The sequence below is a fragment of the Stegodyphus dumicola genome, chromosome 7 (assembly GCF_044657685.1).
Source record: "Stegodyphus dumicola isolate Sdum_Otavi_A_Nest chromosome 7, ASM4465768v1".
Lineage (NCBI taxonomy): Eukaryota > Metazoa > Arthropoda > Arachnida > Araneae > Eresidae > Stegodyphus > Stegodyphus dumicola.
In genome coordinates, this window is record NC_140774.1 from 33,943,958 (window position 1) to 33,967,527 (window position 23,570).

At 34.2% G+C, this 23,570-nt stretch overlaps 1 pseudogene across 1 annotated transcript in view; it reads left to right on the forward strand.

Moving 5' to 3' along the window:
* LOC118194394 (glutathione peroxidase-like) overlaps positions 1-15,485 on the forward strand; it is a 39,233-nt pseudogene extending 23,748 nt beyond the window's left edge. The window contains exon 3 of the transcript XR_015041964.1: positions 14,625-15,485. The product of XR_015041964.1 is annotated as a glutathione peroxidase-like (transcript). The remainder of the gene's footprint in view (positions 1-14,624) is intronic.
* The last annotated feature ends 8,085 nt before the right edge of the window (positions 15,486-23,570 follow it).

Here is a 23,570-nt window from a genome sequence, read left to right on the forward strand (position 1 = left end):
TGTGATCGTCAGATTTAAAGTTAATCAAATGACGTTTGAATTATTCCTAACTTTCTGCACTAATAAAGCACACCAGCGGTCATGCAGCAATCCTATCTTTTTCGCCAGGATTTTATGGAAGTTTCCATTACTTTTCCCATCTGTAACGTGAATACGAGCCATTTTCCACAAAGGGTTCCGCGAAGGTATACTTAGGCAGACAGCTTTCCTGTGCTTTGTTATGATCCCAGTAATCCAATCTAATAATACTTAAGGATTGAATAATTATCATTTGAAATACATTACCCATGAGTAAGGAATATAAAGATATTTTGAACGATATAAGAATGTAATAAAGTTATTTTGCTCTAGGCTCACTAGTGGCCGAATTTGCTGAAACTGAGAAAGGCGAGTTTGCCTCAGATTTTATTTCGGGTAATTGAGCGGGTGGATCTATATGGAGTTTCTTTGTTTTCCCCATGCGTGATGTAAAAATTTGTCAGTTTCTCAGTACGTAAAGCTTTCTATGAGGGCTTCCTTTCTTTTAGTCAGGTACACCAAGGTTGACTTCCTGCTGACCTCTAGTCTTCACTGACTCCAGGTCTGCTAAAAAGCAATTTCTTCCTTGTGTCTTCGCTGTGAGTGACATCAGCGTTGGAGAGAGCTTAATCTTACCTGCTGATCTTGAGGTATCCTTAGCATGATTTTCTTGGATGACAAGCTAATCCAATCCAATCATAATATGCGTTCACTGTTAAAAAAACAATTCTGTACTATTACTAAAAAGTTCATGGAAACTGGGATGTTACTATTTTTTAAGAAACAGTTACATGTAAATTCTGAGTAACGGTACAAGAACCCTGCGTCTAAAGCTTACAGATGTATTGCTTGTAAGCTTACAGGAAGTATTTTTGTAAGCAGAACATATATTTCACGTGCAAAATTCCAAAGCATGTAAATATAAAGGTTGCAGATATTTTCCTTGTAATGTTACTGCAAGTCATTACGTAAATAGAACACATATTTCGTATGAGAAAAATAAAAGGGTATATCTTTAAAATTTATACTTGTTTTTCTTGTGAAATTGCAGCACATAATTCTGTAAGTAGAACGTATTTTACTTATGCGAATTACAAAAGGATGTTTCTGTAAATAAAGTTTTTCAAGTAAATTTATATGCAGTAAAATCCCTTGCAACCGCCATCCAATTAACTGGCAATATCAAAATAACGGCACCTTTGAAAGTCTAAACTTAAATTCAAAATTTAGGAGAAAAATATATATCTGAAGATTTAAATGAAATCTAAATGAATATATATGAATAAAATTAAAACGTTTGTGTCCTAAAATTCAGAGGAATTTTTAAAATTTTTATCATAAACTCTGATGCTACAAGAATTAAACTGTTAGTTTCTAATTTTTTTTCCATTTTTCTGTCTGCTTCTTAAATCCAACTTCTTCTACGGAAGAGAATAAAATGAATTACGCATATTTATGTCTTCCCAATCTATATTTTCAATTAGCACGGAGATACCTTCTCGTGCTAGCTCGTAAATCAACTGCAATATAATCATAGGAATTATGGGAAAAAATCTACTGCGACATATAGTTACTTGCTATAGATGATATTTTATGTAGTGTCCTGGCTCAAGAATATATAAATCTATATTATAACACGGTTGGTCGGTACAATGTGTCATCCATAGGGTGTTTCAAGCATGGAGCAGTGAGGAGGAAAAGTAATTGAAATGAAGTTGAGCAAGGATTAAATTTAAATTGAGGTCCGAACCTGCAGTCTCTGGTGTTAGGTGAAAACGCTTCACTACACGCATTATCGCTACGCTGTTGTGACTTCATGTTATAACCAGGTTAAAAATTTAGAGTAAAAAAGTAGATTAATTTGCATAGGGCATTTGAATAGGACGTTGCAGGGTTGGGGAAGTGAGGGGAAAGCAGAGGTAGCGGTGGGCGCGTTCAAAGAGGACCCAATAAATACTTGCCATCTAGGAATAAGGATGTTGCGGGACACGCTTCAAGGTGTCAGCCGGAAACCTTAGTATGACTCGTCACATTCTGTATTTAGGTTGTACCTTTTGCACAGAAAATAAACTTTTGAGTGTTTTTGTTATTTACTATAAAAAAAATTATGCCTCTTGAACTCATTATTTAATTTACACCGCCATCTGGGCGTCGAAAGGGTACTTCAGCTAGTTTTTAAATAGATTGTGACGGATTTCGAGAAATTGTTTGTAAAACATCTAATAATTGACATTCTGGGATGGCAGCGGTAATTTTTCAAACTGAAAAAACAAATTCCACTGACTTTGCAACATTTATTCTTTGTTTCATTTTCTTTTCATTGTTAAGATCATCCACATCATTGTCACAAAGTTGTAGGCTCCCTTTGCATGTGCTCTAGTCGGCATTGTCGTATTCCAATGACTTCTAAACTTTCTATTGTTCGAAAGATGTCCTTCACCTTTTGAAGCGAAAATTTGTGTTTCCAATCTCCGTTCTGAGAATTTAGTTTCCGCAGTGGCATTGATATGTCGTTTTCCTTAGACTTCCGTGAAAGTAGCAGTTCTTTTCGAGACATCTATTGGCTTCGTTTCAACCTTACTTCTTGTAGGTTGAAGTTCATTTTACTGTGTTGCTTCATTAATAACGTAAAGTAAATGCTTAAAGAATTGGAATAAACCAAATATTATGCACATTCTCACACCGAACACGCAATATTCTGGCACGCTGTTCTGTAACGTAAATACGGGCTAGTTTTCCTTCACTCTCTACGAAGTCATACCTCGTATGCTTCGTCGTATTTAAATAATCTAATTTAACATGTTTGATCATATAAAAGAGCAGAAAATTTTAAAATGATATTTCCGTTAAATTGAATAACAAATTTCAATTTTTTCTTATATCCTTGATGCTTAAAGGTATTCTTACGGACTTTTTGGTTTTTCTTACGATTTTTTTTTATCCTTGATGCTTAAAGTAGTAGACTAGTTATAGTTTTTAGTCAAAACCTGGGCAGTGATTAAGTGTTTGAAGCTATACATAGTTAAATATCTATAAATAGTTATAAATACATATCTATTTAGATTATTTTTTAACCGCACCAAAACAAGCAGGTAGAGTCAGAAGCAGGTGGCGGTGTAAATTAAAGGTCAGAAGCATAGTCCTCCTCTTCCTGAAACTAATTCTTGAAAGTAGTCTCTATAACTAATTTCCCTGTAACTAATCCCTGAAGCTAACACCTGAAAATCCCCCCCCCCAGAGGTAATTTCCTCCTGACTAAGAATCCCTATCCTAGAAAGCCTTCACGAAAGCCTCTCTTCGCTTAGGCAGTTGCCGAAAGTGCATTCCTGTAATTAAATAATCCAGTCCAAATCAGTTTTTGACAGTACTATTGCCATTCAATCCAATCAGATGAACAAAGCACCTCGGTTTTATCGTAGATGATGACACCTGCGAATGTGGTGAGGTAGGTGACCCTGACCATCTCTTCTTTCCATGCACCCTCAGAGCGCAGTACCTAATGACCTAATGACAATTACTGACAAGGCCTAATGACAATTACTGACCCCAATGGTTCCAGACTACAGAGAGACTAAGACAAGATCAGCTAAAGTTCAAGACTGTAATAGAAGATTGCGTAATAATGTACACGGCAGAGCCCAGCAACAGGAGTGCAGATTTACAGTAACGACCATAATGGTCCACTTGAAAACCCTTAGGGATCAGTGTATACACACTGGCAGACATTTGCTGACTGTTCACATCGTATCTCAGTGACTATGGCCAACATTGACTCATAAAACCTTACAAATTAGAGACATCAGCTACCACACGCCTACCTACTCCTGACTGTCAACTGGTAATTACATTGTAATGTATCACCTTCATATGGAGGTGTGCGCTAGCATATGAGCTACAGCGCACACAGTACATAACTCTCAACTAATGTATACTCGTAGAGCTCCTACACTGTTCTGTCTGTACCCTATTGGTGGTAACCACTAATATTTCTCTACATATTGTTTGAATTTCTATATATATATTAATTGTACTAATATCATATGAATGTCTGTTATTAACTTTGTAACTCTATGTAAATCTGCGCAGTTGTATCTCTTAACCATAACAACAGTGTATTTCCATATTCAGTTGTAATTCCTTATTACTTGATTTATGCAGTATGATAACGGAATACTAGCAACTCTTCAAGGACACCGTAACCGTGACCGTGCCCATGTTGTAAACCCTACTTTTTTTTTTTTTTTTTTTTTTTATAGAACATTAAATTTGCCGTCTTCACAGAGTTGTGTTACCGTGGGATGGTACATTAATGTAATAATTTGTACATTAAATGGTTGAACTTATTTTTCGAAGTGTTTTAATAGTTTTAGGATTTACTGCTAGTTTTTTGAAACTATTGTAAATCTCTATATTAATTTAGTTTAGAGACTACTTAAGTACCTATGCATATTAGTACCTAAATACTATCCACAGTAGTTTTAGGAACTGCCTTCAGGAATTTAAGATATATTTCCTGAAAAAGAATATTATAATACGAAATAATAGCTGAATGTGAGAAATACACTGACTACCAATAAGTATTTGGACACCTATGCAAATGACGATATCTACAGTCCTAAGGTACGTCACGGACTCCGCCGGTTTATATCGTTTAGGAAACAGCATGGGCTTTAGTCGCATGCAAGATACCTCGCAGTTCGGAGCTCTCTGATTTCGAGAAAGGTATAATTATCGGGTATCCCAAATATGGCCGATCCTTAAGGGACATATCTAGCGATCTGAAGTACCCAAAATCGACAGTGGCCTATGTGATTAAGAAGTGGAAGGTGAGCGGTGATTGTCGGAATGTGACCCGAGTCAGCAGACCAACGAAACTGGAAGATAGAGACCGACGAGTGCTTTTCAGAGAAATTCGGAAGAACTGCACCCAACCTATAGCCCTCATCCGCGAGGAGTTTCAACAGGCATCCGGGAGTATTGTTTCAATGAATACCATCCGTAAGGAAGCACATCTGCTTGGTTTTCATGGTCGTGCTGCGCCCACCAGCGGCTGAGCGGTAAAGTCGCTGAACACTGGTAGTTCGGTCCGAGGTTCGAATCCCGCGAACGGGCTGGCTGCACGGGCGTTTTCGTGGTTTTCCCCATGTGTAACGTGTATACGAGCCAGTTTCCCTTAGAAAGTCCTCCACGAAGACATCCCTCCCCTTAGACAGATAGCCCTCGTGTGCTTTGCCATAACTCAACACACCACACCACACCACACCACCATGGTCGTGCTGCTGCCCATAAGCCTTTGATCGCAAAGTCCAACCGCGCTGCTCGGTTAATGTGGTGCAAAGCACATCGAAATTAGACCGTAGATCAGTGGAAACGGGTTCTTTGGAGTGACGAATCAAGGTTCACCCTTTACCGTTCGGATGGCAGGGTCTGGCGTCTACCTGGAAAACGTCTCCTGCCAGAATGCATTGTGCCAACAGTCAAATTCGGCGGAGGTGGAATTATGGTCTGGGGGAGTTTCATTCATGGTAAGCTCAACTCCGATGCCTACTGCACTATTTTGGATGACAATGTGCTTCCTACGTTGTGGCAGTTTTACTGGTTGGACCCCTGTTACTTTCAGGACGACAATGCCAGTTGTCATGTTTTGACGTTAACCAAGGCTTGGTATGGTGCCAATGGAGTTCATCGAAAGGACTGGCCTGCCCAGAGTCCAGACCTGAACCCTATCGAGAACGTCTGGGACGAGTTGCATCGCCGAATTCAGGGGTGCACTACCCGTGCAAAATCGGTGAAGGAACTTCTATGTCTTCTCCAAGCCGAGTGGAAGAAAATACCACTAGCTGTCATACAAAGACTTGTGGAAAGTATGCCCTGGAGGGTCCACGCTGTAATTACCTCTCGTGGAGGTTCTACCAACTATTGATTTTGAATAAAGTTAATTTTTCTTTTCTATCACAGGTGTCCAAATACTTATTGGTAGTCAGTGTATTATAAAAATGTAAATCCATATTTACATGACATATATTTGATTTTTAGGTGTGCATATATTTCTCTCTTCCTGCATATTATATATTGTTATTCTGTATGCTTTGCTTTTTACGATTTTTAGGTAGCAAATTATATAAGAATATTTGTTTTTCCAAGTATATTGTTTTGCAAATATGTATATAATTCATTGCTATTTGTTGTGTCTGTGGGTCTCGCAGCCTAATGTGCTAACCTACAGCCCAGATTTAATTCTCTCCTCATCCTCTGTTTTATAACAAGGCATATATGCAAGTCTGATCAGGTATTTGCGTTAAAAATTCAAAGCTCTTCTTTTCCATCTTCTGCACATATGATGTAAAACTGCGTTCAGTGTGAAATTCAGTGTTTTAAAATAATCTTGTCATACATATGACCGCTAGGCCACAATCAAGCTGGCCAAAATTTAATCTGGGTCATTTAGTATTATTTGTAATTTTAAAGAATCCAAATGTTTAAGAAAAAAAAAAAAAAATTATTTCAAATGAAGTTTCCAGACTAAAGAAATAGTGTAAATGACTATTTTCCCTTCCTTTCCCAGGGAAGACTGGCATTCAAAAATACAGCAGTTTTCCAAAATAGTCATTCAGTTTAGCGACATGCTGATTCGTCAGCATTTAAAAAAGGGAAAAAAAACCCGAGTTCTTCAGATTTTGTATTACTCCCGAACGGACGATTTACAGGCATGTACGTTTCGAGGGTATTTGGGCTAATGCCACTTTGGACTGAAAATATATAAAAACGGCATACCTTTAGAATTTCTGATAGACAGTCTCGCACGCTGGAGATAAAAATGTTTTATTCCCTATAGTGTTGCCACTGCCCGCTTTGAAATGGTTGAGTTTTTAATCAAAAATTCTTTAAATGTTTACAAAATATGAAACGGGCAATAAAACAAATTCCAAATCCGGGCTTCCAGGTGCCCATAATCGGGTGGAGGGCTACGTTATTCAAAATTTGTTGACTCTAGATACCGTTGTTTTTTCACAGTGCGAGAAACATACATACGTTCATGCAGATTCTTTATTATTTAGCTTCTTTAAATATAATATAGGGCTATAATGTTTGGTGGCAACATTTTGAAAAATGATTCAGACTTTTATAGTGATTTAATACAACATCGTCTTGAGACTGATAATCCTTATTGGCTAACGCCATTTAGACTAAAAAAAGGGGTGGGGGTTCCTAAATCAGAAAACTGAATTTCAATTCGCATTGTACATTTATTTTTAAAAATTTCAGTTTTATAGGATATCTTCAGACTTGGCAGCACGTATCTGCTTTCAGGAATTAAAATCTCGAAAGAAAATGTTCTTTTAACAGATGAATGTTTCAGCATACGGTTCATCGCTACATGCAAGCACATATTTGTTGCTTGGTAAACAAAAACAATGCCTGATCTCTGATTATTTCATCGCTCCAACTAGAAACGAAAAATAAATTGCTAAGGAAAATAATTTTAATGCTAGTGGATAAATTTATAATTTACGGTCATTTGGTTTTGATCTTGTGGAAAATAAAACAACAAATGTGCAAATTTCGAATGTCTAATTTTACGGTTCATTTATAATGTTTTTGTCCTTCCTATTTTTTATTTATCTTTTGTTGCAAAAGGCGTAGAAACATTTGACCGTGAGTTGACGCACTGTTATAAAGTAATTTTTCACATTAAAAAGATACACAAACCTTATTTCGTTGCTGCTGAGGTAATCTTTGCTCCAAATAAAGACGCTTATGTAACACTCCAGCAGAAACAAACACTGCATCACTTAGTAACTTATCCTTCAAGTCGGAAATTAGTTCGATAAATACTCAGCAACAATTTTCTCGAATTTTTGAAAGTTGCTCAACCAGTCTTTAATTTATAGGCACTGAATCGTGAAATAAGATTCGTGACTAGATTTTCATTATAAACGGCAACTAATGGTGAAAGATAATTTCAATTCAAAACACGCAAGAAACCTATTTAACATAAAACTAAATATCTAGTAAGCTCTGTTAAGGAAATGCGTTTTCATAATTAAATTCGTAATTCATGTGTTATGATGTTGCGATTACTTTTTTATTTGAGAGTTGTTGCCAGAATATTCGATCAAAATTTTGCGAAAAATTAAATTATTTTCTAAAAATCTTAAATTATAAAATCTAAAAATCTTAAATTATTAAAATTAATTTCTAAAAATCTTAAATTATTTTTCATAATTATGTGGGCTTAATAAAAAAACGATTGAAAATATTATAATTAAGTTGCTTTTAAATTTTAAGTTTAATATTTTGCTTTTTGTTTTCTATTTTTGCTTTAGTTTTCTCTAAAAATTATGCAAGTTACTTAATTTTGTACAGAAATTATTCGTGCAAGCACATACCCACACCGGGTTGAATTATCAGCGTTCGGTGGTCTTACCGTTCTGGTTGTTGGCAGATTTCTGTTTTCTGTTTCATGCTCGATTAATAAAATTTTCTGCCGTCTCTATGTTCACAAAAAGTACTTCCGTGAAAGTGATATTTTTTTTTTCATTATTATCATTATTAACATCAACTTCATTCCATGCTTTCATTAAATTCCGGAAATCGATTAGTCAATATAATTGCAGGCATGATGGGAGAATTTGTGGTGCCACTCTTCCAAAGTGTCTGCTTTTATGTGACAGAATATTATTGGTTTTTTAAAGTAATGATGATATTTTTTAAGTGCATGCTTTCTAAGAATTCCTTATAAAAATCAACTCGTCGAGAACATTGAGCTTAAGGGGTCTTTTGAGGTATCATTTCCAAATCGTAGCCTAATCGTTTCCTATAGTGTACTGAATGCTTTCAAAGTTGGAAAGTTTCATTTTTATTCTAATTATGTGTTTTTATATATTTTCGAAAATTTCTTGATCATTAGAATCATTATCTTAATCATTAGAAAGTTTTAAAAAAAGTAAAATCTTGCAAAGTAAGTTACTAATTTCCAAATTTAACCGAGAAAGCAGAAAAAACAGGATTTATAATTTAATATTATTGCAAGATATTTAAATATTATAAATTATCTATCTTCTGAACTGTTGGATTATTCGGAAAGTAATTTTTATCCTCCCCCCTCTGCTAAAAAATTGTTTTATGTATAAATATTTTACTGAGTTATGTATTGAACATTTTCATCTTTGTGGCAACAGCATGATTCCACGCTCGAAACAGCTCTGACCTTTGCATACTAAAAAAAAATAAAAAAACTGATACAAGTGTACAAGTGATTTTGGGCATCCTCATCTGAAGTACAGGGTTTTATTACCATTTAAAAAGTTTTGTAAAGACTGTAACAAGTAATACTCCGAGGATAACAAATCTGATAAATTTGGTAGGTGTGGTAGTGTATTTCATCCAATCCTGTAACAGTTTTTGACGAGTTACCAAACTTGTGTGAAATCTGGCATTATCATGGGAAAACACCACATTTTTCTGTTGACCAATTATTTATTACCTTGTGAGGATTTATTTATTTATTTTGACTAATTAATTTAAGTTAATTTTTAGTTAAACCACTTTCCTTTCATCCTTCTTTTCCCCCACTCTTCCCATGCCAAAATGTAAATTAGGTAGCGCTCGTTTAATCAGATAGAAGAAGAAAGAATTGCGATTTAAGCGAAAATTTCGGAAGTTGTTTTTAAAGCATATTCTGCCAGCTTGAGGCCACACTGTTGCCGTGACGGAATAGCGATTTGATTCTGTGGTGTTGAGTGCTTCTAGTTGAGTGCTTGTTCCGCCGGCTTCTACGAGCCAGAGCCTTCCTGCACATTTATTTTATGCGTTGAGCCGTTGGGCTAGTCTAAATTACATTTTATATTAAGTTCAACATTATTTAAGTTAGCGAGAAGTGCTGGCTTATGTAAACCCAAGTGGGGTCGACTGTCAATTCTTTATGGTCGAATGAAAGGGCCATTTACACCCTCCTTCTGACTTTAGCCCACCAGCGGCCGAGTGGTAAAGACGCTGAACACTGGTAGTTCGGTCTGAGGTTCGAATCCCGCGAACGGGCTGGCTGCATGGGCGTTTTCGTGGTTTTCTCCATGTGTAACGTGTATACGAGCCAGTTTCCCTTAGAAAGTCCTCCACGAAAGGCATCCCTCCCTTTAGGCAGATAGCCCTCGTGTGCTTTGCCATAATTAAATACACCAACACCAACACCTTCTGACTTTATCTGTCTATAATTCCTCTACAGGTGACAGGTGACGGAGGACGGGGACGCCTGGCGTATAACATAGGTAAACAGGCATATGTCCCACGTCCTCCACTATCTCGAAGAAGCAACTCGCTGGAGCCCCGTGAGGCTGCACCGGGAGTTTACATGGCCATACAGGTGCTAGATGTCGGGTAGTTTTTACATAGGACGTTGTTAATAACACAAAGTAACTTAAAAAAGAATATAAAGGATAGCATTAAAACACTAAAACACTCATATAAGCTGAAACACATAGATATACAAAATTAAACGTAAAAGCATAAAAACACACTCGTAATTACGTAACATAAAGACATAAAAACACACACGAGAATACATATCATGACACATAGAATACATATGGAAACACGTAGAGCACATAAATGCAAATATTACACACAGAAGAAACATATGAGACATAGTAACGTGTGCGTAAAGCAGTAGCGCTGTGCGGAAATATGCTCAGTTCACATAATACATAATGTACATACTTTCATTAGGGGCTTCTGTTGCATGAATTACATATTTCGTTGCATACACTACATTCGTGCATTGTACGGATATTATATATTTCGATTATAATTCCTCTACAGTATTTCTAGACCTTGTGAGTTTGTTACCAAAGAATACTTGACTCTATAATCTTTTTTGTTTGATAACATCACTCAGTTTGTTCAGCTGATGCCAGTACATTAATTTGCGTTGTCTAATTGGTTCTCAAAAAAATTAAACTCCCTTAAAAATGTCATTAAACAAAGAGCATTTTTTAAACCTATGAATTTACTATATGATCATGAAGTTACTCCATGATCACTTGCATATGACATTATTGTAAACAATCATTTCATTTCTTGTCACCAGTTATGATTCACTTCAAAAATGAAGGATTTTATTGACGTTTGAGAAGCAAATGACAGATGTCAATGTGACGAAGCAAGGCACTTTCTTTAGTGCATGTGGAAGATATACATCAAGTATTGAAACGAAACCAAGTCGCTTCACATTATAAACGTTTGAATTCGACAAATTTAATCTCCTAGCGACTTTTCTTCTTGTTATTCGGTCGTTAGCTTCAAATAGTACATTTATTTTGTGTCTACAAATGGCCTGCATCTTCAGTATCAAAACTGCTGAAATGAAATTTTGCGAATCAGTTTTGGCATTAGCGTTTCGGTCAACTATATAGAGGTCACATTACCTTAACAACTATCTTCTCTATATACAGGTTACATTAACTTTTTTCTTGCTTGGATAGCTTTGTTGCCTATGCAGTAATAGAAAAGCACAATATACTGAAAATGCTGCTTTTGATGGGACACCAAAAAAGAGTACACAGAAAAGTTTGTACATAGTAACCCTTGAGAGGTCTGCTGCCAAAGTATGCAGTTTGGGGTTAGGATGAATTCGACTAGCTAAAAACACATATAATCCGTCTGGTTGGGGGGGATGAAATTATTTTCCTAACAACCTACTAATATTATAATTTATCCAAGTGCAATTTTTATACATTCATGATTATTAAATATGCTGTCTCTCTATATGTATATAAAATAAGATATATATATGAATGTATAAAAATAAAAATGCAGAAAGCTTATTCCTCCTCCCCTCACGGAAAGCAAATAAAAGGAACTTTAAATGTCAGAGAATATGTCAGAAGTATGAGTAAGAGAAAATGATTATTATGTTATTTTCAAGGATCAGCCAATGAAAATTAACTGTTTTCCTGGTTTCTTTCCAGCAAGTCGGTTTTATAATAACATTTTGAACTGAAATTATGAATAGACATAAGCCAATAAAGTAGTAACTTTTTAAAATTCATAATCAGTCATGGTGAATATATAAAATAATAAGCAGCTGATAACCTAGTAAATATGAAATTTTCTTTGCTTTCTTTAGCAATTCGCGACTTTGCTTACAAGTAAAAATTCACATTTCAGTTTCACTTCAATAAAAACTGCCATTTCAAAAATTTACCAGTTGGAAAATCTGAACTTTTGCATCGCTAATTTTATGAATTACAATGTATTCAAAATTATTCGTAGCTTATCAAAAGGACCTTTTTCCTCTAACTTTCTGATAAGTGTTTCTTTTATCTATCCTGCCACTAATTTTAAGATGTAATTCACAGATAGAATAACTCCTCAGCTTTATTATAAAATCATTTCTCTGTATGAACACTTACATTACTTATACCTTTATAAATTCTGAAATAATTATAACTACGTTTCTCTTAATATTATTTCTACTAATAGTTAATTGAAATTTAAATATCTTTTTATATTTCACAGTTATAAAGAAAGCATCTTCTTAAACAGCTGGTGATTTAACAGTTTGGCATCCACCATCGAAATGATTGAACTTCTCAGTAGTTTAACCTTCTCATCAGAACAGATACTGCCCAATATATATACAAGGCTGACCAATATTACTGCCTCAAATAAGGGAAGACATTAGACATAAACAATTTAGCGTTACATGAAAATAGAATTTCGCACTTAGGACTCCAATCTTCTAATATTTATATTGTTTAGAACAGACTCGATGATCTGTAAAATATATGATGAAATTTTTCAACGAACAAAACCGTCAGTTCGTGAACAAAAAGAGAGTATTAGCATAAGTCTACCGAGTAACATAAGATTCCACAAAGATTAACTGGTCTTTTTTTTTTTCCCAGAATGAATCTTAACTATACATCGTTTTTACAAACAATTAAATGGATAAATTATATTAATAAATAATCGCGTGAATTCAAATTTATCTGGGATTGAAAGCATAATGCTAAATTTCGTTTATTAAATACAGAACGGACTGAAAAATCTATGAAATTTTTAATATAATGGTTTCTATTCAAATTCAAAAGATGAGCAGAACCTGTAATTATAATCTGCAGAATATTTCGTAAGTCCAGCATTTTATGTTCATCGATTTTCAAGAATATGGGATATGTTGCAAAAAAGTGTTGAGTGATTTTTTAAAGGGGTAATCAAACACAAATTATGATGGGTTAGGTTATCTGAAAGGGCAAAGCACACAAAGCTATCCGCCTAAAGGAACGGTTATTTTCGTGGAATACTTTTTAAAGAACCTAGGAAACTAGAAACAGCTAGGAAAAACCAGTGTTTTAAAACAAAATTTGTATCAATTTTACCGCTAAAAGAAAGATGTTAGGTTTTTCGTCCCTCGCGCAAAAAGTTGTCGCTTGCCAAGTTTTTATCAGTCAGCCATCAGTATTTAGTCTTAGCTGTCATCCATGAATATGAGCCAGTTTCCTTAGAAAGTCCACCGCGAAGGGATACCTTCCGTTTGGGGTAGATGGCCTTCATGTTATTTATATCTTACATAAAATCAACTAACAGCTTCTTCCTAATGAATTCACAATAGCAGCTAAAACCAGTTTTCTGTACCTTGCAATGGAAATGTTGTACTCAATTGGTGGTTGTTTCAAATATTCTTGAATTAACTTTTGTTTGATGTGTTTCTCTTAAAAACATCCATCTATTCAGAGGAGATTACTAGTCTACAGCATCTGAATCCATCGTACTTGCTGTGAGATAAATCTCCGCTTAATCGAATGTGTATCATTGTGATTGGTAGCATCCAAGTAGCTTAGTAAATTTGTAAAAGGGCTGTCATTATGAATAGATTTTTTTTTAATTCTATATAAATCTGCACTTACGGGCAAAAGATACGGCAGAAGAGAAAAATCATATGGATACTGGGATTTATTAGACACCTTTTCAACAAAACGGGTATGTTAATATTTCTAAATACTAATTAAATTTGTTACTAAAACAAGACTCACGTAAATAAAGAAAATTCTCTAAGCCTTTTTACTATACAATTGTTCATAAATCATACCTCAAAGAATGTTGGCATAAATATCCAATTTTTAATTAGATTTAGTAACTACTAATCCACTGATAAATCCATTCTGATCGGGCCATTCATATTTGCATCACGGTTTCAATTCCGAGTGTCAGAATATATTTGCTAAATAAGCCCTTTCCTCGTGTATAATATAGTACCAAACTTTTTGTTAGATATCCCTCCGCAAAAGCGCTCTTCCTTTGATATATCTGACCCACAAGAGCACGAGAGGTTAAATCGCTGAACACTGGTAGTTCCGACTTAAGTAAGATTCCAGGTGAACGGGCTCGCTTCATGGTCGTTTTCGTGGTTTCTCCCATGTGTAACGTGTATACGAGCCAGTCTTCCTCAGAAAGTTCTCCATGAAGCCATCTCTTCCCTTAGGCAGATAGCCCTAGTATACTTTGCTATAATCAGCTAAAGCAACCAATCATACCTTTGACAAATCTTACATTCTTTGCTTGAATAATTACTTAATTACCAATGTATTTTTTTTTTCTTTTTGCAGTACCTGTGCCCGCCAACAAAGGATGTCTTCGCTGCTCAGGAGAAGTTATTCTACACACCTATGAAAAGCAGTGATATAAGGTGGAATTTCGAGAAAATACTTGTCGACCAAACCGGCATGCCAGTACTTCGTTACGACCCGTCTACGGAACCTAAGGATATTGCTAGAGATATACAACATCAGCTTACTCGTTTATAAACATTATCCTATTGAAACTGCACCTCTAGTGAATAATTTTTAAATATTACTTTACCAAAAATTTTAAAAAATGTATTATATTTTCGGTCTGGTTCAACTTCTTATTGCTACTTCAAATTTTAACAAAACTTTAATTATTCGTTAAGAAATATAACTTTTTGAAGTATTTTATTAAATTTTAAATTAATTCTTTACAAAATTTTATTTCAAAATTTTTAAACTTTTTATTATTGGAATATATATTTTCAGGTATCTGACGCTAGCGGTGCAAATTCTTTTAAGTACTGATTGGACAATATATTATCATAATTAAACACTTGCTGGTGATTTGGTTTCTTTTAGATACTAATATTGTAAGCTTCCTACCAGAATCTATCCCAGTTTCTTATGCATCTATTTTAATCAAAATCATTGTGCCCGTGGATTTCATTTGTGTTAACCTAACTTTCAACAGATTAATCCTTTTTATGAAGAGTAAACCGTAAACCTCTGGTGGTTTGCTCGGAAGTGTTGAAGAACTGTGCTTTGGTCTTCTCAGTGCATTCAGCCAAATATAGTTCAACAACGTAAGGAACCTAAACTGTTGAAAGAAAGGTTTCAAAATCCAAGTGAAATTTTTTTGTACTTAATGAAATTTTTAAATAAACTGCATATCAAAACTTACTTCGTCTTGTTTTATTCTTGAATGTCAGTTTTTGAATTTTTTACATTTCAGTCCATTCAACAATAAAATTTTCTAAAATAGAATTTTCAGCTGCAGAATTTAATTTAATGTCTTGCAAAGCTGTGTGATTCATAGGAATTATATATATTTTTGGCAAGGAATGTTGGATAAAACTTTGGGGAGGGGGGGGGAACTTAGATACATCTATTGACTGAAAATGTTGAAAATATAGCGGAATTTGATAGAGCCGCATTATATGAGAGATATTTTTTAAATAAAGACAGGTTCACAATAAAAAAATGAAATAATATACATTTCCAATACTTTATTTTGCCTCAGATCTGCATACCTTCAAATATTTTTCCACGTAATTTACTTTGTTGTTGAAATATCTGTTATAATAGGAGACAAGTTTTTGTAGACTTATGTCACAGAAATGTGTCGCCAAAGAGGAAAGCCATTCTTGAACAGTTGAACCACTTTTGAATATTTTTGAACGCTTCTTTTCCAAATGGATGTTTTTTGGCAAGGAAGTTTTCAGATGCAAGATTTGATAGTTTGATGACAACAGGTCCCGAGTTGTATAGAGTATTTTTTTAACTGCTGCCAACCAAAATGTTTGATTAGAATTTGCATTTGAGCAGAAGCTATTGGCCTTGCCTTCTCGTGAAACATTAAAGTTCTGACTGATAATTCTGCTAATCCTGATTACATGCAGCAGTGTTTATTGTTATACAGTATGGTATGGAATCCATCAGCCAAACAGCGTGTCTGTCACAGAATACGGATGCCATAATACAGACACCTGAGTTTGTTCTAGTTTCATACTATTTGGGAGATGTGCGTGGCCAATTTAGCAACTACTATTTGGATTCAATGACCGTATAATAAACTGAGCCCAAATACCAGCGAACACGCTGGCTCCATGGGAGTTTTCTGGGCTTTCCATATATAGCATGATTACCAGCGAATTTCCCTTAGGAAGTTCTCCAACAAATCATCCAACTTTAGAAAAATATCTCTTGCGTTATTTGCCATGATCATTTAAGTCAAACCATCTTTAAAATTTGATTAGTCCACATAGTCAACAGATTACACACTTTTTTTTCTACTAATCCGAGCAGGATAGTTCTTTTAAAAATTTTGATGAAATGTTTCCATCTATTCACCTTGTACTCAGTGCTAAGTTTGGGAATGCAGCCACTGGTATAAATAATCTTAATTATCCTCCTCACCAATCATTCTGCTATAAACACTTCATTTGCTTCTTCAGCTCGCCAACGGCTGAGCGGTAAAGTCGCTGAACACTGGTAATTCGGTCCGAGGTTCGAATCCCGCGAACGGGCTGGCTGCATGGGCGTTTTCCTGGTTTTCCCCATGTGTAAAGTGTATATGAGCCAGTTTCCCTTAGAAAGTCCTCCACGAAGACATCCCTCCCCTTAGATAGTCCTCTAGGCTTTGCCATAATCACACACACATTTGCTTCTTCACAAAAGTATCGATGATTCATTTACTAATATATTTTCCTTTCTATACTGGAACTTAAACATTCAGCGCAATTATTGAGTAATCACCAACTCTGCCTAAATCGTTTAGATAAAGAATGTACAGTATGGCTCTTTCTCTAACAAACTGAAATTCATCCCTCTTAGTATCTAAAACGGAATTATCAAGCGAATAAATCTCAATAAATTATAACTGATGTTGAGCTAAGGAGGTAATTTCACTTGTACAAAGATCTATACTGTTGTTGATAAAAACTTGATACAACAAATTAGAATATGGGAAATAAATATTTGCACTATCACACTTTTATTACATTCCTATTCGGCGCACAAAAAAATTGCATTTAAAAACATGCAGAATATTTTTAAAAGGTTTATCATCACAGTCAGCGTTATACAGACATTTAAATACAGCGGCTTTCATCCGTTACACATAAATAGGTTCGCATAAGTCTTTTTTATACTTACCAGTGGTCGAGCGGTATTATTTTTTAATACGAACCGTTCGAATTTTTAATAAATTGTGCGGACTGTAGCTGTCACTGAAATAATTATTATATTTCATATTATTAATTCAGAGTATTGAAATATATGCGATAATTGTGAAAGTATAAAATTACTATTTTTAGTGTGTTTATCTTAAGCATTTGATTGAGCTCAAAGTACTTGTTTTAAAATAGCTGAAGCAATTTTTATTTTTAGCTTATATTTATTTCCTAGTAAAACAAATAAATCTTAGTTCGACGGCTTTTTTTATGTTATAAGGTAGAAAAAAACTTCTACTACTACTAGTGGATTCATTTTTTTAAAAATACGCTCTGATAATCTTCAGTTTTCGTATGTATTCCGTCATAATTTATTTACATATACTATGAAGTTATTGTCAAGTGCTCACTAAAAATAGGAAATGCTGCAAATCGGGATTTTATTCAATTTTAGTTTTTACTCTCCAAATGTTCCTCGTCAGTAATATGCAAAATTTCAAAGTTTCGTATACTTTGATATATTTTTACATTCGATTGATAACAATACATAGGATAAAGTTTTCACACTATAAATTAATTATGCAAGTATACCCCCAAACATTGCATATACAGCACTTAAGCATATAAGCAGTAATGTAAATGGCCATTAATGGACGACTACCTTTCTCAGTTTCCTTTACAGAATGGGGATTTTCGAACATCCAAATCCTATGATTAGATATATTAAAATTTCTTCAAACAGGAAATGTTGCTTCATCACTGAATTTTCTGAAGAAACTGATTATCATTACTGATACGGTCAAGAATGTCTACAGAAAATTCCTTATGAACGACTCTGTTATTAGGTTTGATTTGTTGACAAATCTGGAATTTCTATGTAGTCAATTTCAACCTTTGATGAACAACTTTATCTGAGAATTCCTGCTTGCATGCTAGCACAGCGGATGAATTTCCTGGGGCTGCGAACAAACACTTCTTGAAAGCGGAAACATTTTCATCACTGCGCCCTGAATACGTTGCATTTCCTTTATTCAAAACATGTCCGGTCTCTCGAAACTGTTTTAACAATCTTTTAACGGATTGTTCCGTTGGTGGAGGTTTATTAAATTCATGTTGGTTTATTAAATTGTTTCTGAGATTTTGGTTGCTATAACCAGAGAATGCACATCGGTTTTTCAATGCCTGATGCGAATTTGTAAACAAACAAGTTCCCTTTCGCCATTCCCCAAAATTAGAACAAACGAAATTACTTGAACTGCAGATTATATCGATATAAACTGGTACCTGTTATTTGGTAAAATTAAGTTGCTATTTAATTTTATTATCGTATTAATAAATTGTGGACACACACTGTATAATAAAAATCGAAATTGTGAACCAGTTTATCTTAAAAACTCTTCCACAAAGATACCTCTTACTAATTACAAAGCTACACATTTGATCGCATCTTCCGATCATAGTATTAATATTTCCTTTCACCAACAAAAGGACGGCCGATCCATTGTGACTTTAGCATATCGATCGAAAAGCCCCGCAGTTATTGTCTATAACACAATGCCTAGGATGCACATGCTTAAAACAGAGTCTTTTCCGAATATGTAATGCTGTAACTGTGGAAAGTAGAGCAGGCGACTGAACAAGATTGTAACGAATTTCTAACAATTAGTAGTCGAAAAGGGCAAATGAGTAAATACAACAGAAATGAATAAAATAAATTTAAAAAGGTAAAAGATAAACAAATAATGAAGTTACATAAAACGAACTAATGTGTATATATAGCAATGCAATTACGCAAGTACACATCGGAGAAGTTAGGTCATATTGCTATCAATTTAATAAGACGCAATTTAAAAAAAAAAAAAAAAAACAGAGGAACTCCGAGAATAAGACACAGTAGTGATTACATTATAAGCATGGCCGTAATAAATACGGCATGATACATAACTTGTCCGTTATTATAATTTAACATAACAAAAAAAACTGGTATTTTCATCTCTAAAATTATACTGCTTCTTAAAAAGTCTCAAAAAACAAAATCTATCGCTTATAAAAAACTTCAAAACTCGTTTTGCGTGGTATTCCTAGAAGTTGAAAATAAGGTTATTTACACACTGCGCGAACAGACAGACAAACAAAGGGGTTTTCACTTTAGGAATACATTTTACTCAGATGAAAAGAATTAGACTTATTTCAACTGTGTGTGTAGGGAAAAGGCAGAATTCAGCCAGTAAGCTCAATGAACTAAATGAGAACGCGAGAAGAAATTAAAGCTGTAGGTGTGACATCATCAACAAATTACAAAAAATTTTTAAATATTCATGAAAACTATTTTTTCAAATTCAATCTGTTTCCAAGATTCTGTAACATAGGTACAACAGAAAGTTCATTATGGAAAAGATTTCTAATCGTTGCTGATCGCGTATCGTTTCTTGTGCTAATATTATTATTCGAAATTGAATATCTAATTTTTTTAAATTTTGATGATTTTCCTCTGGAACAGCTACCGATTTTTTCTGACTTTGATAATCATTTATCAAACATTCTGATGCGATAAACGATTATCAAATCCAAGAATGTAATTTCTAACAGCTACAATTATTACGACTATGAACGAAATTTTAAGAATCAAACCCTTGCCAGATTTTAAACAATTTTCTTAAAAGAAAGTATTTTTCAGCTTCTGCCACTTGCCATTAATAAAGATTCAAATATAAAAATTCTGCATTTCTTGAAATTTAGAGTGTGTCATTATGGCAAAGCCTCGAGGGTTATCTGCCTAAGAGGTGGGATTCCCTCTAGGAGGACTTTCTAAGGAAAACTGGCTCGTATACACGTTACACATGGGGAAAACCACGAAAACGCCCATGCAGCCAGCCTGTTCGCGAGATTCGAACCTCAGACCGAACTCCCAGTGTTCAGCGATGTACGCTCGGCCGCTGGTGGGCCCCATGAAATTTAGAGAGAGCATGAAAGATGAATTTGCTTATAAAATTTCAAATGTATTACACAAAAATTGACGTAATCTAAAAATATTAATATATGGCTAATAAATATTTTTGTAAACTCGCTGACATACCGAAGGTCAAAATAATCCATTCATTTCCATAAGTATTTGAGTATTGCATCAATTAGATCATCAACAATTTCCACTCAAGCTTAAAGTCTGAAGAAGTATATCGCACAATACTGTCTCAAAAATTGCATTATGCGCAACTATGAAATACAAACCTAGTAGAAATTTTGAATTAAATAATAAAACAATTTCGAAATTACCTTGAACAATAACATAATTTTATCATAAGGATTTCAAGTGAACCTTAAATGTTTTCTCAGGTGATTTTAGATCTGAATAGCGGATATTTCTGTCGAATATTTATTTGAATAATTTACTGTTATTACCTTCATATGAAATTTTAATCAATTTTCTTCTAAATTTTACCTTCGTAGTGCATCCGTTTTAAGAACCAGGTACATCCTTTGTAGTGCATCCATTTCTGCCAGCTTAATGAGCGAAAATACTAGGCATGTTTGTATATTGTTTTCAAAATTATTTTATAATTATATATGTGTGTGTGTGTGGAATTGTTTTATTACTGCATTATTCTGTTATAGGTCTCTTTTGTATGTTTCTTTTTATAGATCAGCTATATGTAAGTCAAATAACAAATATGTAAATCAAAGTCTAATTTTAATTTGTAAAAGTCCCTTAACTTTTCATTTTAATCTGGTTATTTCCCTTTTCTATCCTCGTAGTAACTGCTTATAACAAATCGCTCTCAGCTGCTTCATTGCAAAAGTAATCCTTCTTCTTGTGAGATTCCATTAAGCTAAAAGACTCAGATACTTACATAAAGTTTCGGTTCCAGATGTAAATTTTGGAAAACGAAACTTTTAGTAGCCAATGGGGATAAATCTGAAACTAATTTTCATTTCAGATACGTCGTATTCCTCCTCTCGCGTCTTTAGATTGCAAGTGTACTTGCTGCCTGCCACCTGCTGCTCCTTTTTCCTCAGGAAGTCCAAGAAAGGCAAACTTACCACTGTAACTTTTTAAAGAACGGCGCCCTTTTCTCACCAGTTTAGCTGCGTCTCTATCAAAAATGAAAAGCTGCTTTGAATCCATCTGTTTCTTCATGAATTGGCTGTCATCGTCATACATCTACATCGTCAATGAAAATGGTATCATTACATGAATATGAGTTGATAAATTTTAACTCATATTGATTAAATTATAGCTTTATACAGGTTTGAAAAATAACTGTGCTATAATGATATTTTGTATTTCTGAAACTGCGAGACTAATGATCAAAATTGCTTTGTCCTAAAAGAAACTTTTCATAAACATAATGAGAAATTTAATGTAATGGGCCTTGTAGCTTATCGAATCACAGAAATCACAAAGGTATCACAAAAAGTGAACTAAAAAGTACTTTTTGTGAAGGTATCACAAAAAGTGAACTAAAAAGTACTTTTTGTGAAGGTATCACAAAAAGTAAATGGTTTAGGGTTTAAGTTGTAAGTTTTTCTAATGGAAAAATGAAATAGCTTCTGTTCTATACAAAACTTGAAACGGATAAGAACATCTTCATTTCATAGCCCAAAAGGGCTTTAATTTCGAAACGGCACTGTATGTTGAATCACTATAAGCTTGCATCACTTTTCATATTGTTCCGCCAAATATTATCATCTCGTATTATATTTCAAGAAATTAAATAATGAAAACTCTGCATGAACTTATCTATGTTTCTCGCACTGTGATAAAATAACGGTATTTAGAACCATCCAATTTTGAATGGTGTAATCCTACTGCGAATATAGGAATCTGAAAGCCCAAATTTGAAATTTGGAATTTGTTTTATTATCGATTTCATATTTTGTAAAACTTCAATGAATTTTTGATTAACAAACTCAACGATTTAAAAGCAAGCAATGGCAACACCATAAGGGGTAAAAAACCTTATTATCTCCAGCGCGAGAGACTGTGTATCGGAAATTCTAAAGATATACTCATTTTTAAAATTATTTTTGCGATATTGCTGTTGAATTGAATTTTATGGTTAAAGTGCGAAGAACAGGATATTTAATAAATAAAGGCCCGAATTTCGAATTTGCTTTATTGTCTTTTTCATATTTTGCAAAATTTGAACAAATGTTTGATTAGCAAACTCAACGATGTCAAAGCGAGCAATGGCAAAACTGTATGGTCAAAAATAATTTTATCTCCAGCTCGCGAGACTGTCTATCGGAAATTGTAAATATATGCTGGTTTTAAATATTTTTAGCCCAAAGGGACGTTAGCCCAAAAGCTCTCGAAACGTATATGTGTGTGTAAATGAAAATTCGCTTTTTTAGGCGTAATATAAAATCTGAAAGCTTTCAGATTTTTTTATTAAAAATTTTATTTAATTTTGTTTATCTAATTTATACATATATATTTTAATTTCGCCTTTTGTTGTCCTTGGACAGAACACATGTAGTTTGAATTATTTGAGACATATAGTGAGTGAGATTACAGAATTATCTAAGACACATAGTTTAAATTATCTGAGACATATATAAATAATTCGAAGTATATTTGAGACATATACAGTGAGTCCCGAAATTGAGGGTACACTCCATTCCACGACAGAATTCATGTTTAGAATGAAAACAGAAACTGTCAGATAAAGACAGTCACCAAAACCTTTAGACGAGGATGTAGAAAGATACCTAATCTTAATATTGATTCATGAATAGACATAAAAAAAAAAAATGCATGAAATACAGAAACAAAATGTACAATAGAAATCGTCAAAAATCTCAGCTCACAAAATTGAGGGTACATGTAATTGTTTTATTACATAAATTATAAAAAAACAACACATTAATATTTTGTAGCATACCCACTGGCTTTGATGACAGCTATCCGCCGGGACATCGAATCGACAACAGTTTTCGTAATTTCGGGTGAAATGTTTTCCCACTCCACTTTTAGTACATGCTTCAAATGTTCTTTATTTGTGATCTGATGTTTTCGGACCTCTTTTTCAAGGTGGGACCACAAATTTTCGATCACGTTCAAATCAGGAGATTGAGGTGGTGTGTTCAGCTGATT